This window comes from Mustela nivalis (genome assembly GCF_964662115.1).
Source record: "Mustela nivalis genome assembly, chromosome: 3".
NCBI classification, from domain to species: Eukaryota; Metazoa; Chordata; class Mammalia; order Carnivora; family Mustelidae; genus Mustela; species Mustela nivalis.
This window is the reverse complement of record NC_139022.1, coordinates 169,815,376-169,823,396: the sequence shown is the minus strand read 5'-3', so window position 1 is coordinate 169,823,396 and position 8,021 is coordinate 169,815,376. Positions and strand designations below refer to the sequence as shown.

The window sequence follows — 8,021 nt, the reverse complement described above, 5'->3', positions numbered from 1 at the left end:
TACGTATTTTTCCCCAGACAGACGTCGGTGACCAAGTTTAACGTGTAAGCTGGGCACAGCAGAGGAGCAGCAGTAAAAGGTTAACGTGCTGGACTCCCCCTTCTTCTGGCGACGCCCCAGCCAGGAGACGCAGCGAGGGCAGGGACGCGGCCGCGGGCACCCAGCGCGGGTTCCCACTGACCTTCGGACGCTGCGTCAGAAGGAGGCTCATCTGCTTCCGGACGCTGCGTCAGAAGGAGGCTCATCTGCTTCCGGGTCACGGTTGACCGCGAGCAACGGAAATGATGGAAGCGAATCCCCAGATCCGGGGAGACTCCTGATGCAGGTCTTCTGCAAAATACAAGTGGCCTAAACAAACTTTCGAAAAGCAGGGATAACCGTTTACCAAAGCAAGTATCCGCAGAGAAGAAAGGCAGATCCCGGCATAAATGGGGCTGCTGTGAAGTCACTCAGGTCAGAGAGCCACTCAAGATACTGACCGAAGCCCACATCAGAGGGTGGGTCTATGTATATATGCTTATCAGTATATGCATATGTATACGTGTATAATAGACAAATATTTATTAATTAGTATGTAAGATGCAAAAATACTAAAAATTTTAGCTAAAACAGACTCATAGCATGAGAATAGGTAAGAAGTTGAGCCAAACTTTAGGGAATTTAGAAATTGAGAAGGTAAGAGTTTAAATAAAACTGGACAAGTTCCCCCCCAATACCCCTTTCTCTTGTGGCCTTCCAACCTTTCCCCACCTCTTGTTATTGTATTTCCCCCAAAAGCTATTATTATCACCATAAATGGCCCAGACTATGACTCAAATCAGTTTTAAGGTATATAGAAAGTTGACTAGCAGTTCAAATTTTCTAATACCCAACTATCCCATTTTAAAGTAACCCTCAAGGAGGTGAACCATGAGAGACTATGGACTCTGTAAAACTATCTGAGGGTTTTGAAGGGGCAGGGGGCAGGAGGTTGGGGAACCAGGTGGTGGGTATTAGAGAGGGACAGATTGCATGGAGCACTGGGTGTGGTTCAAAAACAATGAATACTGTTACGCTGAAAAGAAATTTAAAAAAAATTTTTTTAATAAATAAAATAAATAAAAAATAAAGTAACCCTCAAAAAGAAGGGGAAAGTCTCATTACTACCATAAACAGGGTAGCTTAAACAACCAACATTAATTTCTCACAGTTCTGGAGGTTGGAAATCCCAAATCATGGGACCAACAAGTTCAGTGTCTGGTGAGAGCCTGATTCCTGATTCCCAGATGCAAGTGCCCCTATGTTTTCCAACGTGGAAGGTCCTAGCGAACTCTATGGCATCTCTTTCACAAAGACACTAATCCCATCAGGAGGGCTCCACCCTTAGAACCTAATTACCTCCCAAAGTCCCAACCACCTTGCAGGTTAGGATTCCAGTATATGAATTTAGGGGGAACACAAACATTATATACCTGAATTAAAATGAAAAAAAAAATGTATCTGCATAGTTTATATGATCAACATCAACTACAGTCACCAAATTAAGAATAAAGCATTAGGAATGCATCTATGTGTATTAAATACCCTTATCAAAGAAATAATCCGGGCGCCTGGGTGGCTCAGTGGGTTAAGCCGCTGCCTTCGGCTCAGGTCATGATCTCAGAGTCCTGGGATCGAGTCCCGCATCGGGCTCTCTGCTCGGCGGAGAGCCTGCTTCCCTCTCTCTCTGCCTGCCTCTCCATCTACTTGTGATTTCTCTCTGTCAAATAAATAAATAAAATCTTTAAAAAAAAAAAAAAAAGAAAAGAAATAATCCATCATTAAGGAAAGTCTTTTACTATCATAGATAGAAATATGCTTTCTTTTTTGCTGGTGCATTTAAGTATTAGCTCTTTTGTAATTGTACACCTCCCAAGGCTACAAAGTCTAATTATTCCAGAAGTAAATAAAACATAAGGGTTTTCTTACACAAATGATTCTTGAAAATGACTTAAACTTCAGCACAGTTCCTTAATTATTCATTGTTCTTTGTTTCACTCATCAGCCCTTTTCTCTTTGTCTCACAATGAAGAGCTAACTTTCCAAAAGGGAAAGGAAAAAAAGCACTTTGGAAAAAGCACATAATTTCTCTGAGCGTGGAGCTCCTCCTATGCAGAACGGGAGAGCAGCCCGGTTGGGGTATTGCCTGCTACTGTCAGGGGGCGCTCCAAGCAACTCAGTCTTCACGACTTGGAGGTAACCATCCTCCCATTACAGGTAAGGAAACTGCAGTTGAGCTACTTGCCCATCAACACAGGGGAAGGGAGGAGGACATAGGAAGGTTCAAGTCCAGGGACTTCAGCACCGTTTGTGCCATGTGGCATCATCCTGTATAATCAACAAGTCAACCTCCTAGGATTCTTCTGCAGACCAAAACAGACAAATTACATGAAACATTTATTAACCTTTTAAAGGATTACACAAAAGTAAGTTATCATTTTTATTTAAGTGAGTGATGAAATGAATATCCAGGGCTATTATGAATGAAATTACCTCAAGACCTTCACCCTTAAGTTGCCTGATTTGAGGGGCACCTGGGTGGCTCAGTCCATTAAGCATCTGACTCTTGGTTTTGGCTCAGGTCCTGATCTCAGGGTCATGAGGTTAGGCCCTGCACTGAGCTCCACACTGAGCAGGGAGTCTACTTGAGATTTTCTGTCTTTTTCTCCCTCTGCCTCTCCCTGCTCACATGTTCTCTCTCCCTCTGTCTCAAAAATAAATTAATAATAAGAATAAAAATAAGAATAAGAATAAAATAAAAGTTGCCTGATTTGAGATGTCAAATGGGAGGGGAGAAAAAAAGATAGACTTTACATGTTTCACAATACCATAAAACATTATTACGGACATTATAGCTCACTATGAGTAAAATAAAGCCTTGAAAATATGTGATACCTTACAGCTTTGGTGGTCTGATTAAATCAGACATGAAAACAGTAATCTCTTTTGTGAGTAAGATTATCTTGGGTCAGGCTATAAAATTTTTATTTTAACTCACTTCATATTTTAGGTCAGATGTAAGTTACCTTTAATATATATTATCTGTCACTTCCTAAGAAATTTGAAATCAATTTTTTCTAATTCATTTGAAAAACTGTGCTGCAATGATCAAAACTAATTGTTCAATCTTGAATTTAGGTTTATTCTATCAATAAAGAAACATAGCAACCACAAATTTTTACTTTTATTACTATTTCTTCTAACTTCAGTACTTTAAGAGGTATTTCCAATTTTCTTTTTTTTTAATTTATTTTTTATTTTCAGCATAGCAGTATTCATTATTTTTGCACCACACCCAGTGCTCCATGCAATCCGTGCCCTCTATAATACCCACCACTTGGTACCCCGACCTCCCACCCCCCGCCCCTTCAAAACCCTCAGATTGTTTTTCAGAGTCCATAGTCTCTCATGGTTCACCTCCCCTTCCAATTTCCCCCAACTCCCTTCTCCTCTCTAACTCCCCATGTCCTCCATGCTATTTGTTATGCTCCACAAATAAGTGAAACCATATAATTGACTCTCTCTGCTTGACTTATTTCACTCAGCATAATCTCTTCCAGTCCCGTCCATGTTGCTACAAAAGTTGGGTATTCGTCCTTTCTGATGGAGGCATAATACTCCATAGTGTATATGGACCTTAATAGATTTTATTTATTGACAGACAGAGATCACAAGTAGGCAGAGAGGGAGGAAGGAAATCAGGCTCCCCGCTAAGCAGAGAGTCCAATGCGGGGCTTGATCCCAGGACCCTGGGATCATGAGCCAAAGGCAGAGGTTTTAACCCACTGAGCCACCCAGGCACCCTTCAAATGGTTTTCCATCATTTACTTGTAATTGTGGCAGATGAGCCACACCCACCTAAAATATCATTGCATAACATTCATAAAAATAGAAATGTATGATACATAGTTAAATATTTATATGGATATATTAAAGTCACAAAACAAAATAAATGTTAGAAATTGTTCTATATCAATGTAAAGCATCATAGTTTTATTACTTTCAATCTTGGAAACAGTTTGACATCCATGAAACATTCATTCATGGATTTCAAAATAGTTTTATTCCTTATACTGTGTCATATTTTAGACATTTTATATTCTTTTGCTATAAACTGCTTGAAGTCACCAAAGTAACTCGAACTTTGTTGAGTATTACTTTAACAAGCAAGAAGTTTGTGTGGCAAGTTGTGGAAAGTCTAATGGTATTCAATCAAAAGGACAAACAATACAATGTGGTAATATTGAAAGGTTCATGAAAGGTACGTAATTATAAATCCTCTGGTGGTGTTGGTTCTTGGCTAAGTAATTTCATTTGTGGGTAAACCTCAGGTAAACTAGAAACATTGAAGAAACTGCAGAACCAGATTCCAACACAACAGTAATTATTTGAAAGGCTATAATATATAATTTTTTCGAGAACTAAATGATATTCTAATATTTATTGTATTTAAGGATGAAGTAATAATTATAAGAAATTGACTGAATGGTAACTATGTTTTAAGTACTTACTAAAGGCTTCATGCCCGTTATAGTTAGAAATAAAGAAAATCGATTCAGTTGCACATACAAGTGATTTACATAGAGTTAGGAAATGAAATGGGTCATTAGGAATCTGTGTTCAGTCTGGTGATGTTTGATGATATTTTATTCCAGGAAGCTAAAAATCCTCCTATTTGGCTTTTTCACTAAGGCTAACAATGATTAATAGGAAAAGTGGACATGAAAGGCACCTTATTAATATTAGCCACTGCCTAAAACACTTCCAAAGCAAAATTCCTGCTGAAGCCCACACAGCTCAGGCTGAAACCTTCCAAGGCCTTGATTTTCCTCCTTGCCTGCATTGCAGTGGAGCCCCCAGTGGTGGATGTAGTGAAGCACAGCAGGGAGAAGAAATAAAACAGACTCCAAGGGAACCACAAGTCACTTACTAATATCACAGAAGAGCTGCCAAAGAGGCAGAGACAAGCTATACCCATGTGAAATACCATAGAATAATGGTCATAAAAAAAGAAATGTGTAATACATATTTTAAAAATTAAAGTCATTTTCATTATGTTTTAATGTACAAATGACTCTTAATTTGGAAGAGTAAAGCAGCCAAAAATCATTCCATAGGGGTTCTATCCTAGCTGGTGAAGTGTGATAAGTAACTTTATGTATCAACTGGGCCACACTTTGGTGCCCACTTCTTTGGTCAAATAGTCTAGATGTTGCTGTGAATGTACTTTGTAGCTATGATTTTCATTTATATTCAGTTGGTGTTAAAGCAGTGAGCGCCATCCAATCAACTGAAGGCCCTAAGTGCAAAATCTGAAGTTTCCCAAGAAGAAGGAATTCTGACCCAAACTTGTAACATAGAAACCCTGCTTGAGGGGCCCCTGGGTGGCTCAGTCAGTGAAACATCTGCCTCAGGTCATGATCTCAGGGGCCTGGGATCAAGCCCCACATCAGGCTCCCTACTCAATGGGGAATCTGCTTCTCCTTCTCCCTCTGCCTCTCCCCCAGCTTTTGCATGCTCTCTCTCTTTCTTGCTCACTCTCTCTATCTCAAATAAATAAATAAAATCTCTTAAAAGGAAGGAAGGAAGAAAAAAAAAAAAAAAAGGAAACTCTGCTTGGGCTTCCCAAACTCCTAACAGGCCCTGCAGATTTCGGACTTAAGACTACAACATAACCCAAATTTCCATTCTACCTGTATTCCCTATAGATTTTGAACTTGTCAACTACACAATCATGTAGGCCAATTCCTTTGAGTATATATCAGTCAATCAATCTTTAAAGAGAAGAAAGAGCAGAACTCTGAATTATGTGGAATGGTTAATTTTGTAAGGTAGAGAGGGGACATTTAAGAAATATTTAAATATTTAAAATATATAAAAATATATTTTATAACCTATGGATGACATATTTATTTTCACCTGGTTAAAAAAAAATTGCTTAAAATGATCATATTTGTGACTGCAAAAGAATTCATAGTACATTCCCATTAGCAGAACTATTTCTAACTCACAATGCATTAAATCTGGTAATGTAAGAACGAATATGTATGAAAACTCAAAAGACAAAAATAATAAAGGTTGATTATAATACAACCAAAAATCTCCTAAACTACTCCTAGGTCAAAGAGGAAACTTACATCTCTAATTACAGAGATCTTTGAGAATGTGGTGTATACCAAATGGATGTATTTGGCTTCACACTGAATGTGCCCCCCTAGTGTGGCAGTATTTGGCAGTGGGGCTTATGAGAGGTAACTGAATTGGAAGAGGTCTTGGAGATGGGACCCCATGAACAGATTGGTGCCCATATTAGAAATGAAGAGCCCAGAGCCCTCTCTTGAACTTATGCAGACACCATGAGAAGGTGGCTGTCTCCAAGCCAGGAAAAGGGCCCTCACCAGAATCTGAGCATGCTGCCACCCTGATCACATATTCTCAGCCTCCAAAACTGGGAGAAATAAGTATTTATTGTTTAAGCCACCCAGTCTATGGTATTTTGTTACCATACCAGTAATAACCCAGGCTAAGACACAATCTTCCTAATTTTCTGCTGAAGTAAACCAACAAAAAGAAAGTGGCTGAGAAAATTGTATACCATTGTGGAAAAGTCAGGAGGCATTTTAATTCCGCATTGCAATGTCAAGGAATGATAACTTTTAAATAATGCAGTTAAAATGAGATTATGAGTAAGAAACAATGTCAACCTCTTCCACCACTGGCCATGTCAGGAAGAGAGACCATTGAGGACAAACATCTACCCTGAATTGTTCCTGCAAAGAGAAATTATCTGGTCAAAAGTTAATTTTTCAGGAAAGAAAAATGCAAAACTGTACCTCTCCTACAGGTGTAAAAACGAACACGTTATAGATTTTGTTTAACTCATTAATGACGAAGCTGGAGAGGTGTCACAACCAGTTTCAGGAGTTAATATTACAATTCATTTACATTGTACAGATAAGAATTCTTTCACATTGCTTCTAGTTACCTGCAACTCAAATAGTTATAACACAGCTCCCACAGAATCCAAACCATATGATGTCATATTTAGAAAATAAGTAGAGGGGCTCATGGGTGGTTCATTCGGTTACGTGTCTGCCTTCGGCTCAGGTCATGATCTCAGGGTCCTGAGATCGAGCCCTGCATTGGGCTCCCTGCTCAGTAAGAAGTCTACTTCTCGCTCTGCCTCTCCCCCTAGTTTGTGCTCTCTTGCCCTCTCTCTCACAAATAAATAAAATATTTTTAAAAAGAAAACTAAGTAGATGCTCCAGCAAATCGTTTGTAGATGTTGAATTTAACAGCTCTGGTTATAGTGACTTCTATATAATATGAATCATATGCTACAGTAGATTTCTCTCATCCCTATTTAAAAGGTCATGATATTTATCCATTCAAGTTGAATGCGTTGATATTTATATTACAGGCTGAAGAGAAAACCAGAGCCCACTACAACGAGCCTCTTTATAATTTCTTTATTTGAACACCAAGTTATCCTACATCCATCCTAAAAGTCTGCCCTAAACCATATAAACTGTACAGGAAAGCTGAGAAATCTTCAGACATGAAAAAAGACAAAAGAATGATAAAGAAAACTTATGTGCGAGCTGAACATCCTTCTCCTGTTCACTCTGGATTTAGCATTTTTTAAGAATCTGATATTTTTCCCCTCCACGTGCAAATTCTTAATGAGTGCGAGCATCAGCATTTGCTTCTTTTACTTGCCCTGGCCTGGATTTCTAGACATTTGAATATTTGCAATAAATTCCTTTGAATTGGAAGAGAGAGGTTTATACACATAGAAAAGGGTTCACACAGGTCCAGACATCCTTGGTTACTTGTAACTATCCATGATTATATGTGGATAGTGGAATTGCAGTTCTTCTTATTTTCTTATTTTTGCTTTATTTATTTCCCATGTTTTCTACAATGAAACTACCATGATTCAAATTGAGAATCAATCATTTTTATCTGAAAATTTTTAAAGGCCACTGGGAAATTTCGATGTC

General features: G+C 38.6%; 1 long non-coding RNA gene across 3 annotated transcripts; it reads left to right on the top strand.

Annotated features, from left to right (window-relative positions):
• Nucleotides 1-260: 260 nt before the first annotated feature.
• Nucleotides 261-7,748, top strand: LOC309861841. 3 transcript variants are annotated; one of them, XR_014310229.1, is made up of 3 exons: nucleotides 261-497; nucleotides 2,024-2,235; nucleotides 7,439-7,748. It is a non-coding gene; the product is annotated as an uncharacterized lncRNA (long non-coding RNA). The 3 variants fall into 3 exon arrangements; XR_014310230.1 differs by lacking the exon at nucleotides 7,439-7,748 and adding an exon at nucleotides 4,711-5,000; XR_014310231.1 differs by lacking the exon at nucleotides 7,439-7,748 and adding an exon at nucleotides 4,674-5,000.
• The last annotated feature ends 273 nt before the right edge of the window (nucleotides 7,749-8,021 follow it).